Below are 13262 nucleotides of genomic sequence, written 5' to 3' on the forward strand. Positions count from 1 at the left end.
GTCGCGATATCTTGCTTGGGGGAGGTCCCGTGGGAGCATCAAGGCCCTGCAGATATGCCGTGTGCATCAAAAGGATAAACTCCGGGGAAAACCCCGGCCTACCCGAAGGGGGCTCCGAGGGGGGGGGGGGGCCCCGGGGAAACCGGCCCCTGCCGGGCTGCCTCCGGGTCCGATTCTGGAGATAAACGTGGGGGAGACTCCCCCGCATCCCCGGCCCCAAGCGCTGCCTGTTCCCCTTCAGGGCGCACCAAATGCAATATGGCCGCCGTTCCCGCCAGGAATGGGGGAGGGGCCGGCCCATGCCGCCCGGGCAAGCCTGCCAGGATAGGAAAATCATTGAGGGGCCGCGAGGTGCCTTCCCCCCCGGGGAGACACCTCGCACAGATGCCTTCCTTCGAGATCCGCGAGCCCGGCTCGCCGCAAGCAGCACAGCGCGCTGGCCGCGGCATCAAAGAAACGGTCCCGGCAGACAAAAACCACACCCGGCAGAGCTGCGGGGGGGGGGCCGAAAGCGGAAGCGCCGCTGCGGGGGGGCCCGGACGGCCTGCACAACCCGCCAACCGGCGAAAAACGGCACCGCGGGGGGGCCTCCTGGCCGCGCGACCCGCCGACGACGAACTCCCTGCCCGCCTTCGAGGAGCCGCGAAAATGGCCGCGGACAAGGGAGAGAACGCGGAGGGGCCGGTCCTACTGGCCTCCGCGAGCCCCTCCGTCGAAGAAAAGCTGCAGGGAAAGAAAAAACAGACAACAACATTGCACTTACCCCGCTCGCAACGAGAGAAGAAGGAAAAAGGCAGACAAACACAGAGGGAAGCCACGCCTCCCAATTAGCCCCCTTCTAACTCACTTTACTGATCCTTTTTTTTTTTTTTTCAACAAAACTTGATCCAAACCGAAGTAGGCAGAAAGAAACCAGAAAAGGAATCCAAGAAATACAAGGAAAAGCCTAAGGTAATCGGGAGCAACCCAGATTCCCTACTCGCATCTGCTGGAGTCAGAAGATACTGAACTCCTGCAGAGGGGGTAGTAACACTAGTGGTGACGCCCCCTCGAAGCTTTGACTGACTCCATCTGCTGGATTGGGGACATAACCCACTGTCTGGACTGATCCAGGTACGTACAGGAAACTCTCTGTTAACTATAGGAAGGAACCTCTGGCAGGGAGTGCACTGGGAGGTATCACTTTTAAAATAAACTCCTTTGGGTGAAGCTGGGAAGCCCCACCACAGTGTGGAAAAAAGACATTTTTACCCTCTGACTGCTTCCTCAGACTGAGCCCATCGAACATTAGCATGGTTGGGCTAAATAGCACTGAAGCATTCAATCCATAACCTGCAGACGGGAGGGACTGAGAGGGATGGATGGCTTCTTACTTAGAATGTTCTAAGGACAGGGACAATGACATCTAGTGGCCAGACTGGGAGGATCTGCCACACATTCACCCAGGTTGCTCTCCCCCCACCCCATGGTATAATGGCACATCGCAACAAGAAGCACTTTCACTGCCTGAAGATCCTAAGCATGGTCTCCAAATACACTGGAAGCAGTCATGACTCATTCATCCTGGCACAGAACTTCTTTTAAGTTGCAATCAGCTCTGTGTGGTCGGGGGTGTGCGCTAATATAATTAGGGAAATGTAAATGTGTAGGGGAGTCTACCAAAGGCAGGTTAGTACATAAGAAACATAAGATATGCCATACTGGGTCAGACCAAGGGTCCATCAAGCCCAGAATCCTATCTCCAACAGTGGCCAATCCAAGCCACAAGTACCTGGCAAGTACCCAAACATTAAATAGATTCCATGCTACTAATGCCAGCAACAGGCAGTGGCCATCTCCTATTGATTTATAGCAGTTTATGGACTTCTCCTCCAGGAACTTATCCAAACCTTTTATAAACCCAGCTACACTAATTGCACTAACCACATCCTCTGGCAACAAATTCCAGAGCTTAAGTGTGTGTTTAATGAAAAATAATTTTCTCTGATTTGTTTTAAATTTGCTACTTGCTAATTCATGAAATGCCCCCTAGTCCTTGTTTTATCCAAAGAATAAATAACAGTTTCACATTTACCCATTCAAGTCCCTCCATGATTCTGAAGACCTCTATCATATCCCCCTCAGCCGTCTCTTCTCTTGCACTTGTCCACATTATATTTTGTCTGCCATATGGACGCCCAATCTTCCAGCCTCGCAAGGTCCTTCTGCAATTTATCAGAATCCGCTTGTGATTAACTACTCTGAATAATTTTGTGTCGATTGCAAATTTTATCACCTCACTCATCGTACCTCTTTCCAGATCATTTATTATTATATTAAAATGCATCGTTCCAAGTGCAGATCCCTGAGGCACTCAACTGTTTACCTTTTTCCACTGTGAAAACTGACCATTTAATTCTACTCTGTTTCCTGTCTTTTAACCAACTTGCAATCCACAAAGGGACATCTCCTCCTATCCCATGACTTTTTAGTTTTCTTAAAAGCCTCTCATAAGGGACTTTGTCAAATGCTTCTGAAAATCCAAATACACCACACCTACCAGTTCATCTTTATCCACATGCTTATTCACCCCTTCAAAAAAATGTATCAGATTTGTGAGGCAAGACTTCCTTTGGGTAAATCTATGCTGGCTGTGTCCCACTAAATCATATTTATCTATATGTTCTGTGATTTTATCTTTATAATATTTTCACAATTTTTCCCAGCACTGAAGACAGGCTCACCAGTCTATAGTTTCCTGGATCACCTCAGGAGCTCTTTGTAAATATCGGGGTTACACTGGCCACCTTCCAGTCTTCAAGTACAAAGGATGATTTTGATGATAGATTAAAAATTACTTGTAATAGAGCTGAACTTTCATTTTTTAGTTCTTTCAGAACCCTGGGGTGTATACCATCCGGTCCAGGTGATTTGCTACTCTTCAGTTTGTCAATCTAGCCTACTACATCTTCCAGGTTCACCGTGATTTGGGTCATTTCATCTGAATTGTTACCCTTGAAAACCTTCTCTGCAACATGTATCTGCCCAACATGCTCCTCAGCAAACACCGAAGCAAAGAATTTGTTTAGTTTTTCCATGATGGCCTTATCTTCCCTAAGTGCCCCTTTAATTCCTCGATCATCTAATGGTCCAAATGACTCCCTCGCAGGTTTCCTGCTTTGGATATGTTTTTAAAAGTTTCTATTATGAGTTTTTGCCTCTATGGCCAACTTCATTTCAAATTCTCTTTTAGCCTGACTTATCAATGTTTTACATTTAACTTGCCAATGCTTATGCTTTTTCCTATTTTCATCAGATGCATCCTTCTTCCAATTTTTGAAGGAAGATCTTTTGGCTAAAAAAAGTTTCTTTCACCTTACCTATTAACCATATCTGCAATTGTTTGGCCTTCCTTCCACCTTTCTTAATGCATGGAGACCAGAACCATTCCCATTGAGGAGGACTGTGGCAGTGTGCAATGTGAGTGGAGGCGTAGCCTAATGGTTAGAGCAATGGGCTATGAACCAGGAGAAACCAAAGAAAGAACTATTACAATTTCCACTACTATAAATCACTGTCAAAAAGGAAATGTTGTTTAGGAAATCTTCTATTGAATACCACTCCCAAAACTTTTTTATCAACAATTTTTTAAACGCTTATTTGTTAAATCTATAACCGCATCATCAAGCCTGACAGCGTCCTCCCTGTGTATTCAAAGCGGGGGCCGCCGGGACCTCTAATCATCTGCGGCATTCATTTTCAATTTTTACTTTTTTTTTTATCATTTCTTCTGTTTCTTCATTTTTATATCATGTCATTTTGAAAACAGCTCAATTGTCTCAAAAGTATCATCGCTTTCAAAAGCCTCCAACCAGCTCGACAAACGGCCGAAGTTTCGCAGTACAAACTGCTTCATCAGGAGCTGTAGTTTATAACAAACTGTACAATGAGTAGAGTATCACTATCTCATTGTACAGTTTGTTATAAACTACAGCTCCTGATGAAGCAGTTTGTACTGCGAAACTTCGGCCGTTTGTCGAGCTGGTTGGAGGCTTTTGAAAGCGATGATACTTTTTAGCCTTTGCTGACCGAGGGAAATCTGCTTCCTCTGCTAGCTCCCCTACCACAGCAGCCAAGAGACTCATCATGGGCACATGCTTCTGAGGATGAGCCTCTCACCAGGAGTGAATTTTATGCTTTCCTGTGGGGGATGGAGGTGGAGCAAAGAGCAATGCGTGCCTACCAAAGGAGGGTGCTCAGGATGCTGGATACCCATCTACGGTCGTTACAAATCCTGGCCGCAGCATTAAGGATACTTGGCAGCAGGATCCCATCATCCTGAGCATCCTCCTAACTCCCTCCTTAACTCCCTGGGATTTTTTTATTTTTATTTTTTTAAATGAGTAAAGGTGTTACTTCCTAGATTTATCCTCCCCTGTTCCTTTTTTTTTTTTTTTAATTCATGTACATAGAGACAATAATTTAATAAAGCATTTTAGTTTTCAATCACGTGTCTGTGTTTCGAGTTCCTAGTGAGAGGAGGGGAGGAGACAAAAGAAGGGAGCTTGGGAGGGGGTGGAGAAAATGTGAAGAACAAGACCTGCATGGGAGAGGAGAGGTGAGGGAGGGAAGACAAAAGAAGGGGAGAGAGGGAGTTCCCAGTGAGAATGAAATAACTAGAAAATGAAGGACAGGCCTTTAAAAAAAGCAGGACATGTATTATCACTTTAATTAGTTTATTTAACCTTAAAGAATCATGGTGATGGTCAAGGAAGGAGAGGCATCTGCGACGCGTCGAGGCGTGCAGGCGTGAGATTGGCACCGGAAGGAAGAGCCAGACAGCAATCACCATTTCCACGTACAGCAGCGACGAGCAACAACAATGACATCCTCCTGCAAAAAAAAAAAAAAAAAAGAAATAAATAAAGGGGGGAAACATTTAGCACAGCAACCTTGAGAAAAATCTGCAGACCCCTGGATCACCGAAAGGACGGCGCCACTTAAAATTAGGAATGTAGCTACTCATGTATAGAGAAGAGATGAGCGACAGTGGACAGCGGGCCAGGAAATGGCAGCGTCAAAGAGAGAAAGGTATCTGTGAACAGACAAATGGTACAGATGTGAGAAGAATCTGTGCCAGAAGGAAGTGCAGGAGCGCAATCAGTATCTCCGCGTACAGCATCGACAACGATGGAGTTACAGGAACTACCATTGCAGAAGCAGTATGCCATCGCACCGCATGCTACTCGTATTTGCTTGTTGGAGGTGATCGTGGGCACCGTCTCTGCCTCTGCCTCTGTCTCTTTGTGGGGGATTTCTGGAGGTGGCTGAGCTTTCCTCCTGGCCAACGAATTGGTCAGGAAGATTTTGCAGAGCCCGTCCAATGCCCTGCAAAGTCGAGTTCAAATCATGTACTGTTCCACTTTTCGCTTCAGACAAAAAGTCCACAATTTCAAACCTCCAGTTAAAAAAAAACCAGACAGACAATTACAAAGCAATGCTCTGCCAAGCTCCAGTCACAGACAAAAGACGAGAGGCAGGGGAAACAGCAAGGAGTAAAAGTGTAGCGCAAGAAGACTGCATTCAGCAATCGCAAAAATAAGCACAGAGCCAACTAGCACCACCACTAGCCACCTCCTGCTCCTACCAATTCCTAACACCCACACTAGTGTTAGGGCTGAGGACCCATGGGGACAGTCCAGGACTCCAGGGGAAGACTAGACTAGGGGATCTTCGGCCTGTACCAGCCACCTTCCCCACAGGTCGCGCCCTTGGGTTCTGGTGGCTGGAAGGACTTGAACGAGGGAGGAAACCTAAGGCTAGGGTTGAACTGGAATCCGGCGTGGTGAGGAACGAACTCAGGCGAAGCTGAACAGGCCTGGGGATACAGGATGCAGGATGCAGGGCTGGAGACAGACGTCAGGCAGGACTGAAGAGGCAGGCTGATGTCTGGTGGGTCTGGAGCTCAGGCAGGAATCAAGGTCAGGGGTGGAACGCTGCAACAAATCAGAGGTTACTAATACCGGCAAGCTTGGGACAGGAGGCCTGGGAGCCAGGGAGCAAGGCTTGAGACTAGGAAGGCTTAGGGAAGCCACCGAGCAAGCTAGAAAACAGGAAGGCTAAGGATGCCACAAGGCAGAAGGCTACGGAGAGCCACACCGTATGCCAAGCAAGGAGCCCGGAGGCAGTGTTAAAAAGGCAGGGAATTGCCAAGTCATGAGGTCACTGAGAGGGTAGGCGCAGCTCCCGGAGGATCTCTGGAGGTTGGAAGGCTGCATGCAAGCAGAATCACAGCAACTAGGCACTGGAAGAAGCTGCTTTTTAGCATGAAAGGGGGAGTGTCCAGGAAAAACTGACGTGTGTTAGCAGAAACTGAAATTCTGTAAATTATGCCACTCTTATGCTGCCAGTAGAGCATGTGCTGCATTTCCTGCGCTTACCAACACCCTCCATTAAAGCTGCCATGTGGTGGGAGACATAACCCCCCAAAAACAATAAAGACAGAGGTCTGCTAACCTTCTACCACAATCCTGGCTCAATAGATTCACCCCTGTCTTATTAAAAGGGGGAAAGCTTTCGACCCGAGAATCGCATGCAAATCTCCACATTTGTGCATGGATTTCAGAGCGGATTCACATGGGGCTTATTACGTTGGGTATTACCGCGCGTTTACACGTGGAGTTTTGCTTCTGCACAGATTTTCTCTGCGAAACTCATTAGCATATCCTTTTCTTATTACATCCCGTGGGACCTCCAGCATTTGCTGCGCATGCTAAAAAATAAATGCACTGGCCGCTAGCAACGATTTCACCGCAGGTCTTATTACATCGGCCCCTCTGGATCTTGTGCTGTAACTAGGAAGAAGCACCATGCATGATTACACATGTTCTCAGAAAAGAGCTCCTACATGTTAAAGAGTTTTTTTGTTGCTGTGAGAGCAGAACCCGATGCTGGCCTGGAGTTGGGGGTTGGGGGGGGCACTTGTTACATGGTCTTTTGGAACATGTATCCAAGGACATAAGGAAAAAAAGATGTGTACTATCAAAAATACATACACATGCAGTTATGTTTTACTGAGGTTGCAGTGGTCTATAAGATCAGTGAAGCTGTTTTACCAGTGGTTTGCTCTGCTTTATTCAGTGATAGTATTTGCTTACATCAGAGATGCCTCTTCCTTTGACTCCATATTGGTACACCTGCCTTGATGCATATCTTATGTCCACCTTAGCACTAGGTCTTGTTAAGGGTTCATATAGTGAACTTGTTGTGCAATACTCTATAGTTTGTCTTTTCATGTTTTCATGTGAGTTTGTTGTATCAGTGGAAATGTGTTGGCATTGCGGCTGCTGTTTGGTCTGCAGTCAGGCATCATTCCTCTCTCAGAAGAAAGAGTGACACAAACCTGTTGTGTCTGGCAAAGCCCAGCAGCTGTGTTGGCCAAACTTTGAGCATCCACATGGCTGTCACAAGATGGCATATTCTCCAACAGTGCCTTCTCTGCTTCCCACACAGAGCCCCAGATAAACACACATGGGTTTCTTGTTCTGAGCACAGACGGGTGCTCGAGACAGTGAGCCCCTGTGCTGCAGCACAACTGACACAACCCTGGGGCTGGCTGTGGTCCACGCCTCTGGCAGGAGATCGCATCCGGGCATGGACTGGTTGAAACAGGGGCACTCTTGACTTGGAAACAGGAACACTTGACTTAGCAACAAGAACACTTGACTTGGACGTCCAACATGCTCAGGAAGTGAGAACCAGCAACTCATGCTGGTTTCTGGGGTAGCCCTCTGGCCACTCAAAAGGCCTTTTTGGACTGCCTCTTGGAAGCGGTTTGAGCGTGAGGACAAATGGAGGCTGAGGACTCTGAAGATGATTCTGGAGACGTGGACAAATCGCTGAAAACTTGGACATGATGAAGACTCAGGACTTGGAACACAATGAAGGCTGAGGACTTGGAAACATGATGAAGGCTCTGAAAGAGCTGCCCGCCCTACACAACCCCAGGGCTGGCCGTGGACCATGCCAATAGCAGCTCAGGCAATGGACGCAGAGACTTGGAACAAAAGAGAAACGTCACAATCCCTATTAACCTCTAGATATGCCTGCGTACCTCAATAAGCCCCACCCTGCCTCCCATGTACAGACCCCCCCTGTGTAAATAACTAGAGATGCCTATCTCCCTATGTAACCATAGTTATTGACCTTCTGAATCAAATCGCCCTGTTAAGCCGTTTGAATCGATTCTGTTTCAATGTTCACCACTGCTAAAATGTAATTGTACTAACTGCTGATTTGCTTAATGTAATTATACTAACTGTTGATTCAATTAACGTAATTGTACTAACTGTTGATTTGCCTCCTACATGTAAAATAGTAAAACACACTCGTCCTACTATTTCTCCGTGCCAACATGTAAACCGATGTGATGTACCCCAATGAATGTCGGTATAGAAAAGCAAATAAATAAATAAATAAATAAAGATGGAAGCTGGAACAAGTACTCCGAAGGCCAGGACTCAGGAACTCAGAACTCAAGCTCAAGAACTCAGATTCAGGAACTCGGACTCAGACTTTAAAACCAAGGAAGGACTTCTGAACCAGCAATGAAGACTCTCAAGACTCTAGACAGGATGAAAGCTTGGAATCAGGAACAAAGCATCGACTTGGATTCAGGTACAGGCGAAGAGACCACAGGAACCAGGAGACCAGGAACATGAAACAGGAACCATTGCGAAGGCAATGAAGAACTAGCTGAAGAGCCCCTTTTATAGGGCTGCAGGAAGGTTGTCATCAGGAGGGGCCGCAGGGCTTTTCCCGCTGCGGTCCTTTTAAATTCTAAACAGTAGCATGCGTGCACGCCTAGGGAGACAGTACTGGGCAAGATCAGAATCCGATGGTGGTCCACAGTGTTGGTAGTGTTTCCGCCGCATGGAACAGGTGGCGTCAGGACTGCACAGAAAGGCAGAGATGGTGTTACCAGGCTGCGTAGGAGCAAGGTGGCCCAGTAGAGTCGGTGGTGCCCAGGCCACGAAGAAGATGGCAACGGTAGTAGCTCACAGTAGCATGGCAGACTGGCGGCATCTCTCCAGCCACATGGCTCATGGAGACAAGGGTGCACAGAACAGAATCGGTGGAGGCCGGCATTGGTGAGTGAAGCTGCTTGTGGGGCCCTCCTGCGAGCAGAATCGCAACAGCTCTTTACTACTGCCAGAGGGCCTGACAGAGACACAGAAACACAGAGACAGACAGACAGACAGACACACACAAGTATGCATGCATGCAAGCAATACCCAGGAAATATGACATCTTTGTGTAATGGTTTGGTGCAAACCAGTGAGCAGCAGAAGCAGGCACCTAAGCCATGCAATCATGGGCTACAGTGATGAAAAAAACTGTGTATTACAGGTGAAGAGAGTGATATCAGCGCCATGTCCATTGAGATGCAAGAACTTCCACTATCCATAATAGGCCTTGCAGACTTCATGGCTAGTGTCTGCAAGAGGTACCTCTAGGGAGACTATTGTTTCTGTTTGCAGTGGCTTCAGTAAGCCATACAAATGGTTATGGGGTGCCTGATGGTAGCCCAAATACAAGCAGAACATGTGTTCCCTTATAGATGTAAACTGTTCAGAGTGCTCTTGCATACCTTCAGGTCATCTGAATGAATTGTTGTCCATCTGACTAGTTGCCAGTTGCAGTGTCTCCAGATGTATGCCTTCAAAGTGATTCACTCAAAATGCCATATAGACAGCATGTGTGAAGCATTCATATAGCCATAAAACATCTCTTGATGCCTCTAGACAACTGTAACTAATTTCTTTGTAGTGTTGTTTACATTTTCACTAACAGTATGGGTTGTGCAACTGTGTGTATCTTGTATCTTTTTGATGTGTCATAGTTGTGAGTTACATGAACATTCTTATTAAGGATACATGAAAGAAGACTGCAGAGATGTAATAATTTGCTGAAAAGATTGTCTCTCGGAGCTTGGATTTAGGCACATAACAAAGCACATTATTATCCCTTGTAGCTAACATGTGTTGATGTGTAATTCCTCCATCATTAGTTAATGTCTGCACATCTAGCATAGACTCCCATTGTTTCAGATTACAAGAAATCCTAAAGTGCTATGTAAGATTTGCCATCCTCGTCCAAACAACAGGTTACCTTACGGAGTACCACAGTTTGGAAAGGTGTACAGTGCAGCAAATCCTTACTGGACCCAAAGTGGTGACTATGAACATACAACCATGAATTTGCAGACATCTGGACATATGGCTAACAAGTTGTTTCCAGACCCGTGTATTTAGACATCAATGTTGGGCAACAAAGCAGAGTAGTTGTAGAGTGTAGAGGCCAGAGATTCATGTGTGGCAGTGTTCTGTCTAAACATGAGCCATATTTCCAAATCATATGTTTACTTTCTCTCTGTGGTGTGACTTATCTTTTACCATACCCTTGTTGAGAATATAAGAACATGCCATGTTGGCTCAGACCAAGGGTCCATCAAGCCCAGCATTCTGTTTCCAACAGAAGCCAAACCAGGCCACAAGAACCTGGCAAATACCCAAACACTAAGAAGATCCCATGCTACTGATGCCAGTAATAGCAGAGGCCATTCCCTAAGTCAACTTGATTAATAGCAGTTAATGGACTTCTCCTCCAAGAACTTATCCAAACCTTTTTTAAACCCAGCTACACTAACTGCACTAACCACATCCTCTGGCAACAAATTCCACTCAATGCACATTAACTGTGCATTGAGTGAAAAATAATTTTATCCAATTAATTTTAAATGTGCTACTTGCTAACTTCATGGAGTGCCCCCTACTATTATCCGAAAGTGTAAATAATCGATTCACATCTACTCGTTCAAGACCTCTCATGATCTTAAAGACCTCTATCATAGCCCCCCTCAGCCGTCTCTTCTCCTCTTCAGCCTTTCCTCATAGGGGAGCTGTTCCATTCCCTTTATCATTTTGGTCGCCCTTCTCTGTTCCTTCCTCCATCACAACTATATCTTTTGTTGAGATGCGGCAACCAGAATTGTACACAGAATTCAAGGTGCGGTCGTACCATGGAGCGATATAGAGGCATTAAGACATTTTCCGTTTTGTTAACCATTCCCTTCTTAATAATTCCTAGCATTCTGTTTGCTTTTTTGACTGCTGCAGCACACTGAGCCTACAATTTCAAAGTATTATCCGCTATGATGCATAGATTTTTTCCTAGGTGGTAGCTCCTAATATGGAACCTAACATCGTGTAACTACAGCAAGGGTTATTTTTCCCTATACTTGTCCACATTAAATTTCATCTGACATTTGGATGCCAAATCTCCCCGTCTCGCAAAGTCATCCTGCAATGTATCACAATCCGCTTGTGATCTTACTACTCTGAATAATTTTGTATCATCTGCAAATTTGATAACCTCATTCATTATATTCCTTTCCAGATCATTTATAAATATATTGAAAAGCACTGATCCAAGTACAGAACCCACTCCACTGTTAACCTTTTTCCATTGAGAAAATTGACCATTTAATCGTACTCGCTGTTTCCTGTCTTTTAACCAGTTTGTAATCCACAAAAGGACATCGCCTCCTATCCCATGTCTTTTTCGTTTTCTTAGAAGCCTCTCATGAGGGACTTTGTCAAATGCCTTCTGAAAATCCAAATACACTACATCTACCGGTTCACCTTTATCCACATGTTTATTAACCCCTTCAAAAAAATGAAGCAGATTTGTTAGGCAAGACTTCCCTTGGGTAAATCCATGTTGACTGTGTTACATTAAACCATGTCTTTCTATATGCTCTACGATTTTGATCTTTAGAATATTTTTCCCGTCACTGAAGTCAGGCTCACTGGTCTATAGTTTTCCAGATCGCCCCTGGAGTCCTTTTTAAATATTGGTGTTACATTGGCCACCGTCCAGTCTTCAGGTACAATGGATGATTTTAATGATAGGTTACAAATTTTAACTAATAGATTTAAAATTTCATTTTTTAGTTCCTTCAGAACCCTAGGATGCATACCATCCAGTCCAGGTGATTTGCTACTCTTTAGTTTGTCAATCTGGCCTACTACATCTTCCAGGTTCACAGTGATTTGGTTCAGTTCATCTGACTCTTCACCCTTGAAAACCATCTCAGGAACTGGTATCTCCTCAACATCCTCACTAGTAAACACAGAAGCAAAGAATTCATTTAGCCTTTCTGCAATTGCCTTATCTTCCCTAAGAGCCCCTTTAACCCCTTGGTCATCCAACGGTCCAACTGACTCCCTCACAGGTTTCTTGCTTTGGATGTATTTTTTAAAGTTTTCATAATAAGGTTTCGCCTCTAAGGCCAACTTCATTTCAAGTTCTCTCTTCACCTGTCTTATCAATGTTTTACACTTAACTTGACACTGCTTATGCTTTTTCCTATTTTCTTCAGATGGATCCTTCTAGTTTTTGAAGGATTTTTTTTGGCTAAAATAGTCTCTTTCACCTCACTTTTTAACCATGCAGGTAATCGTTTTGCCTTCCTTCCACCTTTCTTAATGAGTGGAATATATCTGGACTGTGCATCTAGGATTGTATTTTTAAATAATGTCCATGCCTGTTGAATACCTTTAACCTTTGCAGCTTCACCTTTCAGTTTTTTCTAACTATTTTCCTCATTTTATCAAAGTTTCCCTTTTGAAAATTTGTGTTAGAGCTGTAGATTTACTTATTGTCCCCCTTCCTGTTATTAGTTTTAATTTGATGATGTTATGATCACTATTGCCAAGTGGCCCCACCCTCTTTCACCAAATCCTGCATTTCACTAAGAATTACATCTAAAATAGCTCCCTCTCTCGTTGATTCCTGAACCAATTGCTCCATGAAGCAGTCGTTTATTACATCCAGGAAATTTATGTCTCTAGGATGTCCTGATGTTACATTTATGCAGTCAATATTGGGGTAATTGAAATCTCCCATTATTACTGCACTGCCAAATTGGTTAGCTTCCCTGATTTCGCTTAGCATTTCATCATCTGTCTGACCATTTTGTCCAGGTGGACGGTAGTATACTCCTATCACTATAGTCTTACCCAACACACATGGGATTTCTACCCATATAGATTCTACTGGGCATTTAGTCTCTTGTATGATCTTTAGCCTGCTGGACTCTATACCCTCCCGGACATAAAGTGCCACACCCCCACCAAGTTGATCCTCCCTATCATTGTGATATAATTTTTACCCTGATATAGCACTGACCCATTGGTTATCCTCCTTCCACCAGGTCTCTG

The sequence above is a fragment of the Rhinatrema bivittatum genome, chromosome 15 (assembly GCF_901001135.1).
Source record: "Rhinatrema bivittatum chromosome 15, aRhiBiv1.1, whole genome shotgun sequence".
Lineage (NCBI taxonomy): Eukaryota > Metazoa > Chordata > Amphibia > Gymnophiona > Rhinatrematidae > Rhinatrema > Rhinatrema bivittatum.